Below are 25,578 nucleotides of genomic sequence, written 5' to 3'. Positions count from 1 at the left end.
TGCTAATAATGTAAATATCCATGTGTATCCTTTCTAAGGGTTTACTAGTTATTGGTCGCGGAGATATCTTTATGTTGTATGGTTTGCGCTCATACTTGTGTAATTTACAAATTTCGCAGTTGTTTATAAATTGTTTGATCTGCTTTTGCATACTCGGGAAGAAATAAGCACGCCTAAGTTTACTTTCAACTTCTGATATTCCGCGATGTGCTCTTTCGTGTTCTGAAGATATAAGAAAATCTTGTCTTTCAACATCAGATACATCTTCGACTATAGTTTGTGTCATTACAAAATGGCCTTTGATTGAGAAATTATTTTTAAACGTTTCTTGTATTAGCTGAATCATTGTTTCTGGTGCTAGAATCGCTGTTTGTTTGCCATTATGGAAATTTTGTAAATGAAATATGATATCTTCTGTTTCAAATCTACTTTTTGTTACTATTGTTCTTTAAAAATTCCGGAAGGGTGTTTCCGTTACCATCGATGCGCCTGCATCGGACATTTTGAAAATCAACTGATTTCTATAATAGTTAATAGGCCTTTCTGATATGTGGATGAAATGATCGCTTGAATCATCGGCTGAATGATTGGTCCCATCAGAAATAGTGCTTTCAGGTCTATTAGTTTCCAAGGAGTGCCTCTGAACAAACAAAGAATTTTGTGTTGATGTTTCATTAGCGTTAATTTCTTGTGGTATTCGACTAAGCGCGTCAGCTACAATGTTAGTTTTTCCTTGTCTGTACTTCACTTCATAATCGTAATGCTCTAACTCTAATCGCCAGTTGAGTATTTTTGAGTTTTTAAACGACGTTTTAATGAACACTAACGGTTTATGATCCGTTACTAAGGTAAACTTGTTTCCATATAAATATGGTTTATACTTCCTTATTGCCCAAATTATAGCCAGGGCTTCCTTCTCCGTAGTTGAATAATTAGGGTAAATGTACCTATAGTGGTGGTAGTACCAATAGTGGTGCTATTGCTCTAAAATGCGGTTCATAGGGCAAATTAAAAGTATTTAAGTTATTTAAATTAGAGTGACATGTTCTTTAGCCTTTTACAAAGGGTTTAAAAGTTAAATGGGGCCATTCCGTTACTTAGTGACCGAAAAATCCATTATTTTGTGAAATGTGGCAACATTTTTCCAAAATCCTTAGGATTTCATAACGAAACTCATTTTTCTGTTAACATTCTAAACGACCACATAACCACGCAATTACTAGTTTTTCAACCTAACTGTTATGTAATGTTATTGTTTTACTAAAATTATTTGCCTTTTGACCATATTTATGCATTTTTAAGTGTTTTTTTACCATAGTGCCAATATAGGTACACAAAAAAGGCATGTTCCTATAGTGGTTATAGTTATAAAATCAATAAAAACTGGTCGTTTTAGATTTTTTTGAGGAAATTTTTGACATGTCGTACTGTTTTCACTAAAATAAGCAACAGAAATGAGTTTTATGTAGGTAATTTACCAACAACAGGCCAAAATTCGCTTATCTGGCTGAATGAAAAATTGACTTCAAATCAAGCACACTCTTCCGGGTGTAGGTTGACAACAGGTGTGATGCAGTACTTTAGTGAATAGTTTCATTAATCAAATTTATACATTTTTTTACGATCAAATTACGCAAGAAACCAATATTATGGCAGTAATCCTTGCTATTCATACGAAAACAGCTTCGAAACTAAGTTTCATTGATATTATACACCGTTTTTTATGCATCTTTGTTTACCACCACTATAGGAACACAATACGACGACTATAGGAACCATACCACCATTATAGGTACAACAAAGCAATCACAAATATATGTATTTTTTCGTAAAATTGATGTGTTTCATGATAAAAATGGTTGTGATTGCAAAGATAAAACATATTCCAAAACATATATGTTAAAATATTCAGAAATTGTCCTTCCTGTCACTTTAAATCCATTAAAACACATCGGTATCACTACAAATTGCACCACTATTGGTACCTTTACCCTACATTCTGTTTTGTTAAGCGTTCTGCTGGCAAAAGCTGTCGGTCTTTCTTTACTGTCTTGAAATTGCGACAAAACAGCACCTAGTGCGTAGTTGCTCGCATCGGTGGTTAATATGAACGGTAAATCAAAGTTAGGATATGCTAAAACCTGGTCTGAAGTTATGATATTTTTAAGTTCAATAAAAGCTTTCTGAAAATGTTCGTTTTCAAAATTTACTATTGAGTCTTTTTTTAAACAGCTAGATAAGGGTTTTGTAATTTTCGAATAGTCTTTATTAAATTTTCGATAGTAACCAGTTAATCCTAAAAACTGTTTTAATTCCTTTTGTGTTGTAGGCAATTTCCAACTCAAGATTTTATTTATAATTTCTGGATTAGGCTTAACCCCTTCTGAAGTTATTATGTGCCCTAGAAAATATGATTCTCTTTTAAGAAATTCACACTTATCTAATTGTATTTTTAAATTGAAATTTGCTAACCTTTTGAGAACTACATCCAAATTTTTCATATGGGAATCTAAATTACTACCAATTACAATGATGTCATCCAAATAGACGAAACAAATGGAACCAATGAGACCAGTAAGAATATGGTTCATCATTCGTTGGAAGGTTGCAGGTGCATTTTTTAAGCCAAATGGCATTCTGGTAAATTCGAAATGACCCTGTCCAGTGGAAAATGCCGTCTTTGCTTGATAAGCGGGATCCATTCTAATCTGATGAAAACCAAACGTCAAGTCTAACGTAGTAAAATAGGTTGACTTTCCTAAATTGTCAAGAATCTTATCGATTTGTGGGATAGGGTACCGATCGCTTATCGTTTTTTTCATTTAGTTTGCGATAATCTATAACGACCCTTATTTTCTTTTTCCCTGAGGCGTCGTTCTTTTTCGGTACCACCCAAATTGGCGAAGAGTATGGGCTAGACGAGTGAACAATTATTTCACTATCAAGCATTTCTTGAATGTGTTTATCTACTTCTGATTTGAAATGATGAGGAAGAATCGGTAAGATTTCGAATACGTTGGTTCGTTATCTTTTGTAACTATTTTGTGTTGGATTACACTTGTAGAGGAAAGCTTCTCACCTTCTTTCAATAACACCGAAGAATTTTGAATGATTGTATTCAACAAACATTCTTTTTCCAATATTGTAAGATGTTCTGTTCGGATTAAAGATGCTATTATGTGTTTATCTAATTTTTTACAATCACGTATTGGAATAGGTGTAATAGTTTCGTAATTGTTTACTTCAAGATCGAATGTTCTTATGTCTTGAGGGTGTTTTTTACGTAAACTTAAAACGTTAAGCGTTGATTTACCCTTCTCGGCTTTATATAAACCTGGCTTAATTAAACATCCTTTGTAAAGAGTTTGAAATGATGGTACAAACCAGTCACCATCCTTTATTGTATTGATTGTAATTAAATGATTGTACATTCTTTGTGATGGAAAGTATTTATTGCAAGGAATTGTAATGTCATTAATAGTAATAACTTCGTTTGGATAATCGATAACAGTATTATTTTCTGCAAAATATTTGGACCCTATTATTCCATCAAAAAAAATTATGGAAATTTACTAAGTAATATTTTTGATTAGGTAAGCCAAAACCAAGGAGGTTAATGTGTCCCATATTGTGAACATGATGTTCACCAGTTATATTTTTAACACTTGTATTATTTATGGGTACCAACATGTGCTCTGGAATTATGCCACTCCTCAAAATGTTTTTGTTTGATCCAGTATCTATTAGAATATTTAAACTTCTATTTGATTTCACATTTTTACAAGTTAAATATGGAAGAAAGTCTAGGCTGGATTGGTTGTTTTGGTAACTTCCCAAAAATTTGTCAAAATGTCATCTTCTTCACACTCTGAAGCTTCAGCAACAAGTGAAGGTATTTCATTATTGTTCATAATATTCCTGTTAATTGTCAGCCGACTTTTAGTTGATGGATCAACTTCCATTTTTTCTGTAACAGTTTGGTATTTTATTTGTTCAACAGGATTGACTTGTGAATATGTTTGACCTGTCCTATGAGCATTTGTATAAGTCTTTTTTGTATTCACCATGATTGGAAAGTTGTTCGATGCTTTGTTAAAAGTCCCTGTCTTTTGAAATTTTGGTTGTGTCAATTGTGAAGATATTTTTTCGTTTGCGGTGAATTTGCAAAGGAATGCGTAAGCACTTTCAATAGTATCAGGCTTAGCAGCTTGCGCATAACCAAAGTAAGGATGCTTGAGCCCTGCAATAAATGCGGCTAATACATCTTCTTCTATAAATTGACAAATAGCTGTCCAACTTTCATTGTAAATGCTATTTTGCTTTGCGATAGTTTTAATGTTAAGCATTAATTCTTTTGTTTTCTTGTAATAAACATGAATACTCGTATCGTCACTTTGTTTGTTCGACCAAAGCTGGGCTTTATATGAGGCCAGTTCTTGACGATCACCAAAAGCTTCTATCAGAATTTTTTTTACTCCCATAAAATCTAATGGATTTCCGGCTAGGCACAATGCATCCTTAGCATTCCCTGTTATTTTATTCAATATTGATTGCACATACATATTGTACACCTGGGGGCTCACTAAATTTTCAAAAATCTTAAGCGTGTTTTCTACTACTGCTATCCACGACTGTAACTGTTTACGATTCCCGTCATACGATGGTATCGATTTAACACTTTGACCGCCAGCCTGACGTCACAGTTTTTGAGTGAGCACGTAGCGCATGGCAAGAGAGCGATGAGAGCGACAGTTTCTCGGGCCATTGTTATCACTCTTTTGTTTCATTGCGATAAGCGGCGTAGCACATGTCGTTCTCGTTCTCTCTTTCCTACCTCATTCGTTCTCAAGAGAATCACTGAGCGTCAGATACAAAGCTGAGTGGTGAGCAAAGCCGTCATACGAAATCATATGACGCGGCGCTTAAAGTGTTAATTGGATCAGGGATCCGAAAAACATCGTCGGTAACTGAAAGCGAGGAAGCAGGCATTGTTACAGTGCTTGGCAAAAACGTGTTTTCGGGGTTCGTCAACCTTTGCAGTGTAGTTTCATACGATTCCTGTTTTGCAGATGTTTGTTGTATATTCTTATTTAACGTGTTTATCTGTGTTATCAAACTGGTTAACACATTTTCTACCGATGGTGTTTGCAATTGCGATTCTTCGAATGACATTGTTCCTAGTTTTATATCTAAATTAGCTATCGGTATGTGTGCTAAATTACCCGAATCAATTGAGTCAACACTGTCACTGTATTCGCTATCACTGACTGGATCACGCCTGGCAAATAAAGCTTTATGAAAGTCACTCATACAAATTGCACACCGAATCGAAGTAGAAAGGAAAAAAAACTCACAGAGGCTGTGTGTAAAGTATTGCGGTTTTGTGTAGGGATTTTGCGTGAAACGTGAAATATTTTGCTCTTTTGTTTTGAGGTTAACTCAAAAATGTGCTTGTGTGAAACGAAACGCAAAAATCGTCTATCTTGTAGTGCGATTATGCTTCAAGATTTGGCGTCTATCTAATAGTGCGCACAAATTTAATTTCAATGAGAAATACCTTGTTTTTTTCTGGAGTCAATGATCGTAGACAAAAGACTCCGTTATGAGCACGTGTTTACAGGACGGCGGAACCGCAAATCACCCGAACTTTAACGATCGATCGGAGATGAAATCGCGCTTAATTTCAAATCAAACGGATTTCGGGTACACTTATTCAAAGATTCACTATCACTAGTAAAACAAAATCTTTGTAGCACTGTTTTTACCTGTAATGTTTCAATTTGTACTCACAACTACCGGCTGCGCCAATGATGAGTCGAGGCTCGATGAGGTCTTTATTCGTTCACAGTTCGCACAAAAGAGAGCGTGTCCAACGGTTACGACGAACGGCCGAACCGTTCTTAGCTAACACACACGTACACACGTTCGCTTAACGGTGTCGTACGGTCTGTTTACGTGGTGCAGTCCTCTTCTATGGAGCAGCGTGCCTACTCATTGGTATATAACTATATATATATATATATATATATATATATATATATATATATATATATATATATATATATATATATATATATATATATATATATATATATATATATATATATATATATATATATATATATATATATATATATATATATATATATATATATATATATATATATATATAGTTATATACCAATGAGTAGGCACGCTGCTCCATAGAAGAGGACTGCACCACGTAAACAGACCGTACGACACCGTTAAGCGAACGTGTGTACGTGTGTGTTAGCTAAGAACGGTTCGGCCGTTCGTCGTAACCGTTGGACACGCTCTCTTTTGTGCGAACTGTGAACGAATAAAGACCTCATCGAGCCTCGACTCATCATTGGCGCAGCCGGTAGTTGTGAGTACAAATTGAAACATTACAGGTAAAAACAGTGCTACAAAGATTTTGTTTTACTAGTGATAGTGAATCTTTGAATAAGTGTACCCGAAATCCGTTTGATTTGAAATTAAGCGCGATTTCATCTCCGATCGATCGTTAAAGTTCGGGTGATTTGCGGTTCCGCCGTCCTGTAAACACGTGCTCATAACGGAGTCTTTTGTCTACGATCATTGACTCCAGAAAAAAACAAGGTATTTCTCATTGAAATTAAATTTGTGCGCACTATTAGATAGACGCCAAATCTTGAAGCATAATCGCACTACAAGATAGACGATTTTTGCGTTTCGTTTCACACAAGCACATTTTTGAGTTAACCTCAAAACAAAAGAGCAAAATATTTCACGTTTCACGCAAAATCCCTACACAAAACCGCAATACTTTACACACAGCCTCTGTGAGTTTTTTTTCCTTTCTACTTCGATTCGGTGTGCAATTTGTATGAGTGACTTTCATAAAGCTTTATTTGCCAGGCGTGATCCAGTCAGTGATAGCGAATACAGTGACAGTGTTGACTCAATTGATTCGGGTAATTTAGCACACATACCGATAGCTAATTTAGATATAAAACTAGGAACAATGTCATTCGAAGAATCGCAATTGCAAACACCATCGGTAGAAAATGTGTTAACCAGTTTGATAACACAGATAAACACGTTAAATAAGAATATACAACAAACATCTGCAAAACAGGAATCGTATGAAACTACACTGCAAAGGTTGACGAACCCCGAAAACACGTTTTTGCCAAGCACTGTAACAATGCCTGCTTCCTCGCTTTCAGTTACCGACGATGTTTTTCGGATCCCTGATCCAATTAACACTTTAAGCGCCGCGTCATATGATTTCGTATGACGGCTTTGCTCACCACTCAGCTTTGTATCTGACGCTCAGTGATTCTCTTGAGAACGAATGAGGTAGGAAAGAGAGAACGAGAACGACATGTGCTACGCCGCTTATCGCAATGAAACAAAAGAGTGATAACAATGGCCCGAGAAACTGTCGCTCTCATCGCTCTCTTGCCATGCGCTACGTGCTCACTCAAAAACTGTGACGTCAGGCTGGCGGTCAAAGTGTTAAATCGATACCATCGTATGACGGGAATCGTAAACAGTTACAGTCGTGGATAGCAGTAGTAGAAAACACGCTTAAGATTTTTGAAAATTTAGTGAGCCCCCAGGTGTACAATATGTATGTGCAATCAATATTGAATAAAATAACAGGGAATGCTAAGGATGCATTGTGCCTAGCCGGAAATCCATTAGATTTTATGGGAGTAAAAAAAATTCTGATAGAAGCTTTTGGTGATCGTCAAGAACTGGCCTCATATAAAGCCCAGCTTTGGTCGAACAAACAAAGTGACGATACGAGTATTCATGTTTATTACAAGAAAACAAAAGAATTAATGCTTAACATTAAAACTATCGCAAAGCAAAATAGCATTTACAATGAAAGTTGGACAGCTATTTGTCAATTTATAGAAGAAGATGTATTAGCCGCATTTATTGCAGGGCTCAAGCATCCTTACTTTGGTTATGCGCAAGCTGCTAAGCCTGATACTATTGAAAGTGCTTACGCATTCCTTTGCAAATTCACCGCAAACGAAAAAATATCTTCACAATTGACACAACCAAAATTTCAAAAGACAGGGACTTTTAACAAAGCATCGAACAACTTTCCAATCATGGTGAATACAAAAAAGACTTATACAAATGCTCATAGGACAGGTCAAACATATTCACAAGTCAATCCTGTTGAACAAATAAAATACCAAACTGTTACAGAAAAAATGGAAGTTGATCCATCAACTAAAAGTCGGCTGACAATTAACAGGAATATTATGAACAATAATGAAATACCTTCACTTGTTGCTGAAGCTTCAGAGTGTGAAGAAGATGACATTTTGACAAATTTTTGGGAAGTTACCAAAACAACCAATCCAGCCTAGACTTTCTTCCATATTTAACTTGTAAAAATGTGAAATCAAATAGAAGTTTAAATATTCTAATAGATACTGGATCAAACAAAAACATTTTGAGGAGTGGCATAATTCCAGAGCACATGTTGGTACCCATAAATAATACAAGTGTTAAAAATATAACTGGTGAACATCATGTTCACAATATGGGACACATTAACCTCCTTGGTTTTGGCTTACCTAATCAAAAATATTACTTAGTAAATTTCCATAATTTTTTTTGATGGAATAATAGGGTCCAAATATTTTGCAGAAAATAATACTGTTATCGATTATCCAAACGAAGTTATTACTATTAATGACATTACAATTCCTTGCAATAAATACTTTCCATCACAAAGAATGTACAATCATTTAATTACAATCAATACAATAAAGGATGGTGACTGGTTTGTACCATCATTTCAAACTCTTTACAAAGGATGTTTAATTAAGCCAGGTTTATATAAAGCCGAGAAGGGTAAATCAACGCTTAACGTTTTAAGTTTACGTAAAAAACACCCTCAAGACATAAGAACATTCGATCTTGAAGTAAACAATTACGAAACTATTACACCTATTCCAATACGTGATTGTAAAAAATTAGATAAACACATAATAGCATCTTTAATCCGAACAGAACATCTTACAATATTGGAAAAAGAATGTTTGTTGAATACAATCATTCAAAATTCTTCGGTGTTATTGAAAGAAGGTGAGAAGCTTTCCTCTACAAGTGTAATCCAACACAAAATAGTTACAAAAGATAACGAACCAACGTATTCGAAATCTTACCGATTCTTCCTCATCATTTCAAATCAGAAGTAGATAAACACATTCAAGAAATGCTTGATAGTGAAATAATTGTTCACTCGTCTACGTACTCACACGTACACACGTTCGCTTAACGGTGTCGTACGGTCTGTTTACGTGGTGCAGTCCTCTTCTATGGAGCAGCGTGCCTACTCATTGGTATATAACTATATATATATATATATATATATATATATATATATATATATATATATATATATATATATATATATATATATATTTATATATTTATATTTATTTATATATATATGTATATAATATTATAATATATATATATAATATTATTATATGTTTACACATAAAACGTTCCATCACACCTCACCATCATTTAAACACCTTATTCAACTGACGTGTTCAGTTTGATGATAAACGCTCCTCAATAAAGTCATTATCATTCCGATCGTTAAAGAGAAAGGAAACAAACACAACACCCACGACTTGTAATAGGCGCAGCCGGTAGTCGCTGATTAAGAAAAAAAACCGTGCTAGTGAGCCGTAATACGCTTACCTAGTTTGTCCTGATTTGTAGCTACTACAAGATAGGGCTACGTATTCATCTCCGTGCAATTTTAAAAGTGCGGACGACTTGTGGCAACACCGTTTTCTGTTCATCGACAGGACCATCCTCTTCCCCCTTTTTCATTACCCAACGACGGATTGAGGATAGGATCCTCACGTGTTCTTCAACGCTAACACACAGGTAAGCAAACTTTTAGTTTTTAATTTCTCTTGTTTGTCGGAGTGACAGAGATAGAAAAACTTTTGCTACTGTGTTTCGGATAGTCAGTATAAAAAAGAACTATTCGATTTCTTAACTTTGAAAAATTAAAAGCGTGTTCTTAGAGAGACGTTTATAACCGAAGCATTTTATGTGGAGAAATTGAACCATTGAGGCTTTCTGTTTGGATACAGATTCAATATCGAACGATTCCGACAGCCTCTTATACGTGCCCACCAACGTTGATATTCCTCTCGAGCGCAACTTGAGCAGCTTACGCATCTCGTACAGACTCTCGCTGTCTCTCACGAGCAACAGTCTCAAAAAATACTCATACTTGAGAGTAATAATCAGCAGGCTAGTAGTAGTGTAACGAGTAGCGTATCGCAGGGCGCTAGGCTTAGTGTTATTTTGGATGCCTTTTATAAAATCCCAGACCCCATACAGGCAGTCCCAGTGTACGATGGAAACAAAACACAGCTTTTTGGATGGCTTGAACAGCAGAGAATGGAACAGCAGAGAACGCACTGAACATTTTTTAGGGAAACGTGCATTATGCCGTTTACCAAATGTATGAAGATGCTATAAGCAAAAAAATACAGGGGCCTGCAAAAGATGTATTGTGCTTAGAAGGTAACCCTACCGATTTTCAAGATATCAAAGATATTTTGACAAAAACTTTCAGCGATAGATATGATCTATCAACGCACATGTCCCAATTATGGCAAAATAAAATGAACAATAGTACTGTAAGCTGTTAGTCGGAGCTTATCTTCATTACTCACAATATTATAAATTGATCCGAATCAACGGATGGTTTTTTTATAAAAATTGTTTATTTAAAACAACTTAAAATCTAGTATAACATTTGAAAATTGGGATGTTCAGCAACGTAGGGAAACTGGGGGTAGTTTCGACACCTTAAGGTTTTCCTCTGATTGCAATACTTTTGCCAATGTAAACTTACTAGTAGACATCGAAAAAGCTTTTTTGGTGTATTATGTACCATCTTACGAGAAACTACGGTTCCTGGATTGATTTTGATAACATTTTGATAAAAATAAAAAAGTGTGTTTTTTGTTGCGTCACGACTGCAGTGCGGGTAAGTTCGACACCATGATGGGGTAAAATCGACACCTTGGGGGTGATTTCGACACATTGGTTTTAGCGTTCAAAATAGCAAACTCTGATGGCCTGTAGTTTTCATTGAAGTTCAACAAAGTATTTCGTACCAATTTTACGAAAAATCAGCACAAAACAGTATTGAAATATACGAAAAAAATGAAGATACAAGCAAGAACAAAAATTTCATTTCAAATAGCATCGGACCAGACTCCATATAGTAGAAGCTGCGGCGATAGCATCTGGTTTACGGAATAATTGGTTAAGATTCCTTTAAAAAAATAACCTGGCCATCTTCCAGTAATCTTTTTCTTTTTTTATAAAATCGAAGGGTGTTCAGTTTTATTTTTCTCTGCCGAGTCGAAAGCCAAAAGGTGAACATCGGTCAATGTGATTGAAAACCAGCGACTATTTTTTTCTTCAGTTAAGCCTACCCGGCCTAAAGTCAACCTAAAATACGGTCAAAGCCATAACAATATTAATTTTCATAAGCCTAAACCATATACAAAGTACATGTTTTGAGTCCGAGTTTGGCAAACGTTCTGTGAGAGAATAATAGCTAAATTCCATAGTTATAACTTCCTAGGTTTGTTGACATCTTAAATTTTAAAGCTTCTACGGTATTTTTAATTGCGTGTTTGTTCAGCTTGATTATTACGTTTGTCGTACATCGTTAAGGGACATCTTTATGAAATACAGGCACTTTCAAATTACGATATAAACAAAGTTAACATGCTACAAATAAGCATTGCACTACTACCAAGTGGGGTGTCGAATTTACCCCCATTGGCCGCACAAGTTTTAGTGACATTTTATATTATATAGATTAATGTAAAAATTACGCCTTGTGATACAGAACTAAACAATAGTATTTATAAAACAATACTATTCACATGGAAACTATAATTTTGTTGAAATAACGCCACAATTCCTTAAGTCCCAGAACTAAAAACTTACATCGGCTGTCAATCAGAACCACCATGTGTTTATTTTGTTGTTTTTTGACAATTGACAGGTTTCTGATCAGTGAAATGTGACTCAAATATTCGAAACAGTTGACATAAATAATATGTATAAGTTTTTTGTCTTCAAAAAGTTCTATAAATACAAAAACGGCAAGGTGTCGAACTTACCCGCAGTGTCGAACCAACCCCGACTTCCCCTACCAATTCACCAGCAATGGTTGCAAGAGAAGTGAACGAGCCATCGGCGCATCCGAACGCTGCTTCCTCGTTCGTCCTGAACTTAACTGTTTTAATACATGTGAGAATCAGTTTAACACCAAAAGAAGCAGATAGGTGGCTTTTGTTCAGTTCACTTTATTTTTCTTCATTTCGCACGACCTTCACCTTCGACCTTTCGCGTTATACTGAACTCTCGACCCAGCAGCGCGCGCCGCTTAAATTCCCTCCTACGCTCAATCGGCGCTCGCCACGATATCGCTATCTCTTTTCCCTACTTCACATACATATACACCTACGCTCTATCAACTTACTCTTTACCACAAATTTAAAAGGCTATAACATGCAGACAAAGGAATAAATACAAAAAATTAAGCAGATAGGAAGGAAAAACGAAAAATAAAATGAGAGCTGGTCAGCTATAAACCACTTCATTGACGAAACAAGCCTAGCTGCATCTATTGGAGGGTTACAGGAACCATATTTTGGTTACGTACAAGCAGCACAACCTGAGGATTTGAAAGGAGCATATGCGTTTTTATGCAAGCTGAAATCCAATGAGTCTACAGCACAAAAAATTAAATGTTAGAAAAGTGACCGAAACAAAGCATTAGACTTCACGATCCGATTTCAATTTAAATTTTAATACAACCGAAACATTCAATTCAAATTGCCCACGATCTTTTGAAAATGAGGAGGATGATATTTTGGTAAATTTTTGGGAAGCTGTAGAAACAACTTTACCAATTTAGATTTTCTTCCATACATAACAGGGACACATCCTGAAACTTCTCAACGGTTTAAAGTACTTTTGGATAGTGGTGCAAATAAGAATATTTTGAAACCGGGAATAATTCAGTCATTACAACCTGTTAATACCGTAATAAAAATGCACGTAGAAGAGCAAATCTTGGAAATGCTTGAAGATGGAGTAATTATTCCCTCGAATAGTCCATATTCGTCTCCCATTTGGGTAGTTCCCAAATAACTGGATGCTTCACAAAAAAGGAAAATAAGAGTCGTAATAGATTTTTGCAAACTGAATGAAAAAACTATTAATGATAAATACCCTATTCCCCAGATAGAGAAAATTTTGGACAGCTTGGAAAAATCTACATACTTCTCGACATTGGATCTGAAATCTGGCTTCCACCAGATAGAAATGGACCCTGCACCCTGTGTAGAACACTGAATAGTACAGAATCCAACTATCCGGCTACAGAGAAAGAAGCCCTAGTTATAATTTGGGCGGTTAAAAAGTTTAAGCCCTATCTTTACGGGAAAAAGTGTAAGTTAATCACGAACCATAAACCTCTTACGTTTATAAAAAACATCTTTCAAAAATCATCATCTTTTTTTAAATACTCAATTGGCGTTTAGAGCAAGAAAACTTCGACTAGGAAGTTAAACACAAAGAAAGAAAAACTAATATATTAGCAGATGCGTTGAGCAGGAGGACTGACCCTGACAAATCTATACGAGATATTAATGCTTCCTCCATTTCAGACTCGTCAAGAAGTGGAACAACCCGAAGTAGCGAAACGATTTATTCTGGGGATATATCCGGCGGTTACTTTGTTCACTACACAACAAGACCTGTGAATTTGTATCGCAATCAGCTAATATTCAAATTAAGAGACACAAATACGATTGTTAAAGAAACACCATTTGTAAATTTTCAAAGAACTGTTATCACTCAGAACAAATTCGATTCAAGTAATGTCAGTTGGTTTTGAAGCATGTACCACAGCGGAAAGCAGACCGCTATTTTTGCTGCAGAAAACCTTATGCAAACGATTCAGGAAACATTTAGTAGCCTGCAAGCATTGAGAGACAAAACTTTCACGTTACATCGGAGCATGACAGAGCCCATAGAGGTATATGTGAAGTAGAATATCAGTTACGGCGGTCATATTTCTTTCCCTGCATGCTAAAAATGATTAGAAGTTATGTGTTAACTTGCTGTGAAATTGTAGTAATCATAAGTCCGAACGCATAAAAATTTCACCCAGACCGATTACCCAGAGCCGGTCTCGTAGTACAGTCGTCAACTCGTACGACTTAACAACATGCCCGTCATGGGTTCGATCCCCAAATAGACCGTGCCGCCATACGTAGGATTGACTATCCTGCTATGGGGGGAAATCAATTAGTCACTGAAAGCCAAAGCCCACTAGTGGTACAGGCAGGCCTTGACCGACAACGGTTGTTGAGCCAAAGCCCACTAGTGGTACAGGCAGGCCTTGACCGACAACGGTTGTTGAGCCAAAGAAGAAGAAGAAGAAGATTACCCAGAAACCATTAGATCGCGTTCATATAGATATTTATATAATTAATATGTGTAGTTTCTTATCAATGATTGATTGATTGATTCATTAACAACACATTTACAAATGATGTACCTTAAAAACAAAAACATAGTACAAGTTCAAAAGAAGTTAGCTACTTATTTTTCAATCATAGGATTGCCTAAAGAAATCATAACAGACCATGAGACCACTTGAGACCGTTTATGTCTGTCCAACTTAAAAGTTATTTGACGTCGTTAGGAGTCTTGTTGCAATATGCATATTGTTCAGAATCGAATGGGCAAATTGAAAAAACAACACACTGCACAATAACAGAAATCATTAATACAAATAAGTATATATAAGTATATGTGAAATATATTTACTAAAGTGCTGGATTGTGATATTAGCTTGTATAAATTTGATGAGAATGAGAAGAGTGCTCCTTAATCGCCGGTCTGTTTGCAACTGTGTATTCGTTTGTCCCATAGTTCATTACATAATTCATTACAAAGTTCATTCGTATAGTTCGAGCAGTTCATTTCATGCAGTCCTAATTAGTCAAGTAGTTTTATCTACATCCTATGGTTAAGTTCCTTCTAGTTCCTACGTGTTTTCCTATTTGAATTCATATTCAAACTATTCATATTAACCCACAATCCAACAGTGGTGCCCTTCACGAGGCTGAAATCATGTAAACACTCCATACAAAACCACGCAAAAAACTAGCCTGCGATTTTCAGTCTAGATTACTCTAGCCTCAAAGCTAGAATTAGATTCGAGTACCTGCTCAAAAACACGGTGTTGTTTACATTTACCCCAAGGTGCATTAAAGAGATCACGAGGTGGAATCTAGAATCAAAGTGTATGAATTCCAGGTGGTCTCATTGCATGGTTTTCAAACCAAATTTGAATATCACTTTTTGACAGGATGGGTGAAAACTTTTGTTCAAACAAGCTTTCTGGAGGCTCAACGAATACTCAAAACACTCTTAAAATCTTCATTCAGAAACAGAAGCGATAAAAATCAGCCTTATAAATTCATACACCTTGGTATAAGCCCACCTGCATCCCGCTGCGCAAATTCGAGCAGTTTCCTGCGCAGGAAATGTACCGAAGGCTGCCCTGGCCAGCGCAGATTTTGGCGCGGGGGGACTTCAGCCCCGCTGCGCAAAGCGACGGTAGAAATCATGGAGTTCTGAGAATTTTATCATGCCTTCCTTTTCTCTCCAACGGCAAATTTGTCAAGCAGCTCGTCGAGCTGCCCGTCCCTGGCTCCGCCTCATACCCCTCGCCTGAGCGCGCTGCCGAAGGTTTGGATGTGTTAGTGCGTCAGACGGCCAATCGCTGTCAGTCGTCGTCCGTGCTTTTTCCCTCCATAGTGCTATCTCTTTCTCGCGTGTGGTCACGCGAGCTGTAGTGGCGCTTCAAAAAGCCGTTAACAAACATTGCGGCGATGAAGTTTTATTTTCACAAATCAAACAAAAAAAGCGCAATAAGTTAAATTGCTGCAATGTAAAAATGACCAAGGAAACGCTAGCTCCAGCTGGAGGGTTTGCTGTGTAACGCGCAGAACCTTAATTCGCATTTACACGTTCAGCCTGGCGCTGATTTTCATCAAATTTCCTTTCCACCAGCATCTAGAACGCAAGCTGATTGTGAAACCGGCATCCTGGAAAGTTCACTAGCAGTCCCTGGGGCATGTCATTGTGCTGAACGTGTTAAGCATTAAGCATAATTTTGCTACCTTAATCTTTTGCTTTCGTATGCTGTAAATTACACAGATATGCTGAGCAGTTTGCGCATGTGTGTATGCAAAACTGTCGCCGAATCTTTGCTCTTCCGGAATGTTATGATCGATCGGTCAAAGAAAGGAAGGAGTTCATGATAGTGGCAGAGTAGGGAAATCGGGGGCCCTTGGCGGAAAGACGAGTTGAGGCCCCTGTAAATGGTAGCTGATGACCGGGAGCAGGGGGTACTGGCACACAGCCGTTGGGAGATTGAACAGTATACTTAAATTGCCGGCGGATTGGGGGAAGGAGGGGGGGTGCTCATGGGACCCCTACGATCATCGGTCACAGGCCCTAAAATTGTGGTGAGGTGCAAATGGTTCTCCAGCCACGGAGCCCTAACGATCATCTTTCCGGGGGGCCCTTATCGCTAATACTCTGTCCAATTGTAGACATACGGCATACTACAGACTAGAGATCATCGGCGACCGCCTAGTCCGCCTACCGTTAGATCCACCGCTGGTTCATGACGGTGTTTTTTTTTACTGTGGAGGTGCATCCTTCCCCCTGCCTGCTGCGTATGCACCGGGCAGGAGACAGTGTGGCAGTATGCAAGTTGCACACTGGATAGGAGCGGGCCCGCGGCTCTGCCATCATTCTGCACATATGCATGCCCGTCGTGGGTTCTAATCGCGTATGAACCGTTCGCCGTAGCAAGGGGTTAGTTACCGGCTCCGGCTACGTGGTACTCAAGTCCTGAAAAGGCCGGCATGATCGCGTAGGCTATTACGCCAATAATAATAATAATAATAATAAAAAGAACTTAGCATAGCAGTCCACACACGGGTAAGAGTTTGTCTTGACTTTGTTGCTGCCGGGCTACCGCTGTGACGCGACAAATGCACGGAATGCACTCGACCAAAACATGAACCTACCGATCCGAACACATTCCAAGGCATTGCCGGTCAATCGGCGTCATGATAACTACTCCAAACTACCAAGCCACCAGATTCTGGACGGACAGGTTCAGCACCATACGCGCACCGTAATAAACAAATCCAGGATCCTCTTTTGTATGGATTCAATTCAAAATGTTGTTTCCACTTGCGCCCGCTAGCTGAATTAGAAATAAATGTGCAAAATATCACACGCACGTTTGCTTGGATCGTGTGTCTTTTTAATACCCCTAATAGCAGAACCGATCACAAAGATCCAATGTCAATGGTTGTGTTGTCTCTCTGGTAGCGAGATCGAAAATGCATGGACTTTGTAGCCGCATTGGATGAAAATGTACGCATCAGAATCAAATAGTTTTGGGGTTTCGAAACGCACACAATCACACAATCACACAATCACACAAACACACACACACACACACACACACACACACACACACACACACACACACACACACACACACACACACACACACACACACACACACACACACACACACACACACACACACACACACACACACACACACACACACACACACACACACACACACACACACACACACACACACACACACACACACACACACACACACACACACACACACACACACACACACACACACACACACACACACACACACACACACACACACACACACACACACACACACACACACACACACACACACATACACACAAACACACACACACACACACACTGCTTGCTTGCACTCTCATTTGATGAGCCTGAGCGACAGCTAGGTTGGATCGTTGCTAGGTTGAATAGTTTTCAAAATAACCGTTAACACGATATTCGTGTTTTGACTTCTTTACAAGCCGTATCACTCATCAGCATGGCTACTGACTTAGTTAACCTTATGCATGCTCGGTGATACTGCCTCAAACATTCAAGATGGTGCCGGAGAGGCTTACCGTCGAAATGCATCAGCTGATCGTAAAAGTCTGGGAACAGGAGGAACTATCGAAGTAGTGGAAGCTGGGTGTCATTCACCCAGTCTACAAAAAGGGCGACAGGCTAGATTGCTCGAACTTTCGAGCCATCACGGTCCTTAATGCCGCCTACAAGATCCTGTCGCAGATCCTGTTTAGCAGACTTGCGCCCCTTGCTACAAATTTTACCGCCAGCTACCAAGCTGGGTATGTTGGAAGCAAATCCACCACCGACCAAATTTTCACTCTACGGCAGATCCTCCAGAAATACCGAGAGCGCCAGATCCCTACGCACCACCTGCTCATAGACTTCAAGGCGGCCTTCGACCCCATAGACCGGAATAAGCTATGGAAAATCATGCAGCGGTACCACTTCCATGGGAAGTTGATTCGGCTGTTAGAGGCCACCATGAATGAGGTGCAGTACAAGGTGAGAGTATCGAACTTGACGTCGGAATCGTTCGATTCTCACAGGGGTATGAGGCAAGGTGACGTACTCTCCTGTCTGCTCTTCAACATTGCCCTGGAAGGTGTCATTCGAGGAGCGGGGCTAGACAACGACATCCGTGGCACGATCCTCTACCGATCTCTCCAATTTCTTGGCTTCGCGGATGACATCGACATCATCGGCCGGACAACAGCGAAGGTGTGTGAGGGGTACACCCGACTCAAATGCCAAGCAGCAAGAATTAGATTGAGAATCAATGAGACGAAGACCAAGTACCTGCTTGCCGGTGACCCAGACCATCTGGGAAGCATTGTATTCGTTGACGGCGACAGTCTCGAGGTGGTAAAGCAGTTTTGCTATCTCGGGACAGTCGTTACTTCGGACAACGACATCAGCAGCGAAATCCGGAGACGCATTGTACAGGGGAATCGTGCATATTATGGGCTTCAACGACTGCTGAGATCCTGAAGATTCCAGTTCGACGTGCTCTATCGTGAGCAGGCCAACTACATAAAGAAAGAGAGGACATTTACTTTTGTAGTCTTTGAGCTCCTTTCCGTTTTTAGATCAACGTTGGCTGAAATTTCAGCCTTTCGGCTATTTGCATTATATAGCAGTTTTAGAATAGTTAACAAAGTAGTTATAGTTTTCAGGTGGGCTTATCCCAAGTTGTATGTATTGAGAAAGCTGATTTTTTTCGTTTCTGCTTTTGAATGAAGATATTAACCATGTCACCGGCACACATAAAAAAAACATATTCCAGGTATCCGGGCTACTCGAGTAGCTAGTATATTTGAACGCTTATAGCTTTTGAATGCGTCATCCATTATCGATGAAAAACTGTGATGTAAATCGAGTAAAGTAATGCAGTTTCCATAACTGTGCATAGATTGCTTCAACTCGCTACCGTTGTTATGTTGTAGCTTTTTTCGATATTTTTTATCTTCAAAAACATTTTTTTCGATACCTTACAAATTGTTCACATTAAAACGGCTCTAATGATTCTAAAAGATATAAAAAGGCTGACTAGAATGGTGATGGGCTCCTTTCATAAAAAAGTACATTTAAGTGTACCATTGAACAACACAAAGAGCCATATTTTCATTTCATTTTGACTTTTGTAAGGCCGCGGGGCTACGGGGCTTTCTCAAGCTGAGAAAACATTCTCAAGCACTCAAAACTTGTTCTCAGACGCGAGCTCGTGGCCATCGTCAATTTTTCTCACTCTGAGAAACTGATAAAGCCACTCAAGCTTCATTTGGAGCGTTACATGGGAAATAAGTTTTTGATCACCTTTTTTTCAATTACAAACATTGAATACATTTTCCAACGTGATTACCGAAAAACAAATAGCACATTTGCCTATATTTAAGTTAGCCGATCGCTTTTCAAATTTTCTCAAAGATTCTCAAAGATTCTCATACCGATTTTGTGCCGATTCGACAAACGTTGGGAATGCAGGTTTCTCAAAAGCACTCATGAGTGCTTAAGAAAATGAGCGTTGAGAAACCCCATGGCCCCGCGGCCTCATGATTTAATAATGTCATCATAATGTCATGTATCAGCCTGCCTGCATGCATCCTTATCACTAATGAATTTCAGTTTTTTCAAGCACATTTCATTGCTAACTTTTGTTCGTCCTTGGGTTTTTTGTTCTTTAGTTCTAAGGTTCTTTAGTTCTAAATATAAACTAGAATTAATGCTACGGTTTTATGCACCATACTGTTGTCTTCTTTAAAACTTTAAATATATAATTATGTGATTCATATACCAGAGGCTTGGAAGTAAATAGCTTATTGATTTCTGTGTCAAGCTTGTATTGTGTTCGACGGTCTCGTGATACAGTCGTCAACTCGAATGACTTAGCAACATGCCCGTCATGGGTTTAAGTCTCGAATGGACCTAGCCCAACTAAACTAAAGTAAACTATCCAGCTGTGTGGAACTTTATAACTCTTAAAAGCTTATATAGGCTGCCATGTCCACACAAAGCATTACGCCAAACAGAAAGCATACTAAGTAACAAGGCTTCACAAGGTTTTCATCATTCCAAACATTTTGAAACAATTGATTTCAAAAATTCCGGACGCTTAAACGACCATTGGACCGATCCAAGACAACATAAAAAAGAAACAATCCTTTGGATAGCATTAAATTACCATGAGATATCTTGTACAAGTGTTAAGCAATTGAATTTTCACCCAGCACTTCAAATCGAACATTCGCATCATTTTAATCAGTCATTTTCTAACGTTTTTATTCAGCATTTAGCTTGGAAAAAACTACTATCCATCAGTTAATTAACTTGTCTAATCTTCGTGCTACTTGTAAACGAAATTTACTCAAATGTAAAATGTGTAGTTTTTACTGCGTAGACCGTAACAAACAGACAAATGAAGTAAGTATGTTCAAGGTAATTTCGTATTCATAGAGCTATTATTGTAAAGCGCCTACCGAACTATATGGACAGACAGACGTGATTTGTGGAAAATTCGAAGGAGATAGATAGATAGTGTTGTTGCCTCGCCGCTGCCACTTGGCAAAATCGTGAAGAAGGAGATAAATGAAAACAGTGAATCTATGAATTGAGAAAAATACTATTTCACCTCATTGTATTTTCTTGTTAAATTTTAAGACTATTGTTACATGACCTACAGGGGTTTCGATGGTATTATTGACTTGTTCAGAGCACTATTGAATCATTCGAGCATACCCGCTGCGCAAATTCGAGCAGTTTCCAGCGCAGAAAATGTACCAAATTCTGCGCTGGCCAGCGCAGATTTTGGCCCGTTCCCCGCGCTGGACTTCAGCGATTCCTGCGCTGGTTCGAGCAAGTTTAGCGCCATCTGCTGGCGAAATGGACGAACTATTTATGGCGGCGGAGCAAAAAACAACGGTCAAAAAATTTAAAAATATTGGCCCCCATTTTTTCGTCCGCTTCTTCTCCCTCCCTCACCCTGCCCTGCCTTACTTGCGCTTCAGCCCGTGCCTTCCGCCGCAAGCTGATTGGTTGTTGTGGTGTATGCGTTGATACTCATATGTGCATTGCGGTTGTGTATTGTTATTGGTGGGTGTTAGCATTTATTAATTTGTGTGTGACCTTGAGACGCTGTGCGAGAAGCTGGATTGGGATTCAAAGTGTTATCGGTGTATTGATGGTTTATTTTATTTCGTGCCGCTGCTGATGAGACCATTCGATGCCCCTGCCAGTTGAGGGTGAAGAAGCCTATTTAAAACAAGCGTAGAAGAACGTCTAACACTAATCTAATATTTTTTAATTTGAACATGTTTAATGCTTCAACGACCTTCTAAGCATCATGAAGCAGAGTGTATAGTGACTATAAAATATTTTTTTTAATGTGCCGAAATCTGTCTCGAGTTTTCGGGTCTCGACACACACACAAACACACACAGCGCGGGGAAAGTGATCGTTCACTCTATCATGTCGCGATCCCTCATCCCGCCCGGCGCTTTGGATGAGGATGCGCTACAAGATAGCTGAACAAGCCGTTCTACCGACAAGGTAGCCGTGCTCGCTCGTGTGGGGAGGGGGGGGGGGGGGGTTCCGATAGGGGTGCGTGCTTGCGTTCGCGCTTTCGTGGGTGCGTGCTTGCGTTCGCACTTTCGTGGGTGCGTGCTTGCGTTCGCGCTTTCGCGGTTGCGTGCACGTATACGTGCATGTGTGTGTGTGTCTCAAAGACTACAAAAGTAAATGTCCTCTATTTCTTTATCTAGTTGGCCTGCTCACGATAGAGCACCTCGAACTGGAATCTTCAGGATCTCAGCAGTCGTTGAAGCCCATAATATGCACGATTCCCCTGCACAATGCGTCTCCGGATTTCGCTGCTGATGTCGTTGTCCGAAGTAACGACTGTCCCGAGATAGCAAAACTGCTTTACCACCTCGAAACTGTCGCCGTCAACGAATACAATGCTTCCCAGATGGTCTGGGTCACCGGCAAGCAGGTACTTGGTCTTCGTCTCATTGATTCTCAATCTAATTCTTGCTGCTTGGCATTTGAGTCGGGTGTACCCCTCACACACCTTCGCTGTTGTCCGGCCGATGATGTCGATGTCATCCGCGAAGCCAAGAAATTGGAGAGATCGGTAGAGGATCGTGCCACGGATGTCGTTGTCTAGCCCCGCGCCTCGAATGACACCTTCCAGGGCAATGTTGAAGAGCAGACAGGAGAGTACGTCACCTTGCCTCATACTCCTGTGAGAATCGAACGATTCCGACGTCAAGTTCGATACTCTCACCTTGTACTGCACCTCATTCATGGTGGCCTCTAACAGCCGAGTCAACTTCCCATGGAAGTGGTACCGCTGCATGATTTTCCATAGCTTATTCCGGTCTATGGGGTCGAAGGCCGCCTTGAAGTCTATGAGCAGGTGGTGCGTAGGGATCTGGCGCTCTCGGTATTTCTGGAGGATCTGCCGTAGAGTGAAAATTTGGTCGGTGGTGGATTTGCTTCCAACATACCCAGCTTGGTAGCTGGCGGTAAAATTTGTAGCAAGGGGCGCAAGTCTGCTAAACAGGATCTGCGAGGATCAGGATCTTGTAGGCGGCATTAAGGACCGTGATGGCTCGAAAGTTCGAGCAATCTAGCCTGTCGCCCTTTTTGTAGACTGGGTGAATGACACCCAGCTTCCACTACTTCGATAGTTCCTCCTGTTCCCAGACTTTTACGATCAGCTGATGCATTTCGACGGTAAGCCTCTCCGGCACCATCTTGAATGTTTGAGGCAGTATCACCGAGCATGCATAAGGTTAACTAAGTCAGTAGCCATGCTGATGAGTGATACGGCTTGTAAAGAAGTCAAAACACGAATATCGTGTTAACGGTTATTTTGAAAACTATTCAACCTAGCAACGATCCAACCTAGCTGTCGCTCAGGCTCATCAAATGAGAGTGCAAGCAAGCAGTGTGTGTGTGTGTGTGTTTGTGTGTGTGTGTGTGTGTGTGTGTGTGTTTTTGTGTGTTTTTGTGTGTGTTTGTGTGTGTTTGTGTGTTTGTGTGTGTGTGTGTGTGTGTGTGTGTGTGTGTGTGTGTGTGTGTGTGTGTGTGTGTGTGTGTGTGTGTGTGTGTGTGTGTGTGTGTGTGTGTGTGTGTGTGTGTGTGTGTGTGTGTGTGTGTGTGTGTGTGTGTGTGTGTGTGTGTGTGTGTGTGTGTGTGTGTGTGTGTGTGTGTGTGTGTGTGTGTGTGTGTGTGTGTGTGTGTGTGTGTGTGTGTGTGTGTGTGTGTGTGTGTGTGTGTGTGTGTGTGTGTGTGTGTGTGTGTGTGTGTGTGTGTGTGTGTGTGTGTTACCAAATCTATCCGAAACGGCCTTCTTGTGAGACAAACACACACACACACACACACACACACACACACACATCACATGCAAAGTTTAACATGCGCACACGACGTTCAACGCAGAGACGCACGCAGGCCTTTCAATGGCGTGCACTGGAGAAACACCTGTGAGGGAATGCCGAGTTCATTGCTGTTGTGCGCGTGTCCATTTCGCATCGCTGCGTATGCACATTCATCAACCAGCACACCTGCGTTTTCGTCCGTCAAGCTACGTTTCTTAAGACAAAAACCCGCGCACTCTAACACACACACACACACACACACATTGCTCAATGCTGAATCCACGAGTATATTTTGAGAATTGCTAAAATCACTTTCAACCAAAAAACTATTATTAGGATAAACGTACCTATAGTGGTGCTAGTACCAATAGTGGTGGTATTGCACTAAAATGCGTCTCATACGATAAATTAATAGTAGTTAAGTTTTATACGATAGTGTGAAATGTTCTCTAGCCTTTTACAAAGGAGTCAAAATTGAAATGGGGCCATTCCGTTTCTTAGTGACCGAACAATCCATTATTTTGTAAAAGGTATCAACATTTTTCCAAAATCCTTAGGATTTCATAACGAAACTCATATTTTTGTTAACGTTCTAAATGACCACATAACAACGCAATTATTAGTTTTTTAACATAATTGTTATCAAATGATATTGTTTTATTCAAATTCATTAGCTTTTGACCATATTTACGTATTTTTAAGTGTTTTTTACGATAGTGCCATTATAGGTTCACCAAACAGGCATGTTCCTATAGTGGTCCTAGTTCTAAAACCAATAAAAACAGGTAATTTTAGATTTTTTTAACGACATTTTTGACTTGTCGTACTGTTATCATTAAAATAAGCAACAGAAATGAGTTTTCTGTAAGAAATTTACCAAACAAAGGCCATAATTCGCTTATTTGGCTGAGTGAAAAATCGACTTCAAATCAAGCAAACTCTTCTGGGTTTGGGTGGACGACAGGTACTTCAGTCTAGTGTTGGGAATTTCGTTAAAAAAAAGGAACAGAACGGAACTAGTTCATTTTTCAAAAAGAACGGAACGTGAACCTGGGGTGCAAAAGAACCGACCCAAAGCTTAGAAGCCAAACTGTCCTCCGGGGGGGGGGTTTGTTACTTATTATCCAGGATATGAAAAGGCGTTTCTTCAATCTGAAATCATATCTCACACCAAATCTAGATGGGTTGTTTCAACCTATGCCCAGTAAGCTGTACCAGCTGTGCTAATATAAAACATGCATTTATTATCTAGCATTTTTTAAACTTTTTAGATGCGACGACCATTTTCGGTCAAAGCCTTCCTGTACCACAAATACGCTTGGCTATCAGTAACTTATTAAATGCCCATAGCTGGATAATCATCCCAGCGTAGGGGCACGATCCATTCGAGGCTTTTACCCATGCCGATGTTATTGAGTGCTACGAGTTGACGATTGTATCACGAGATTGACTAATTATTTGAATTTCACTTACTATTTAAAACAATTAGTTTTTTCACACAAATCGTTTACAAGATCACGGCTCTCAAACGATTGTCGAATGGAACAGAATGCTTCGAATCGAATGGCCAAATATTGGAATCATGCCGAGTGCCAAGATCAAGTGG

The 25,578-nt window shown here is 39.2% G+C and overlaps 1 protein-coding gene across 11 annotated transcripts in view; it reads right to left on the bottom strand.

Annotated features, from left to right (window-relative positions):
• LOC4576145 (lachesin) overlaps positions 1–25,578 on the bottom strand; it is a 233,599-nt gene that overhangs the window by 187,790 nt on the left and 20,231 nt on the right. The window contains exon 2 of one of the 11 annotated variants that reach the window (XM_061641094.1): positions 18,892–19,121. The exons of 7 other annotated variants lie outside the window; for them this stretch is intronic. The gene's annotated coding sequence lies outside the window, so the exon portion shown is untranslated. 3 more of the 11 variants (XM_061641110.1, XM_061641072.1, XM_061641118.1) reach the window with 3 other exon arrangements.

This window comes from Anopheles gambiae, chromosome X (genome assembly GCF_943734735.2).
Source record: "Anopheles gambiae chromosome X, idAnoGambNW_F1_1, whole genome shotgun sequence".
NCBI lineage: Eukaryota > Metazoa > Arthropoda > Insecta > Diptera > Culicidae > Anopheles > Anopheles gambiae.
The sequence above is the reverse complement of the archived record's forward strand: the minus strand, read 5'-3'. Positions and strand labels throughout refer to the sequence as shown.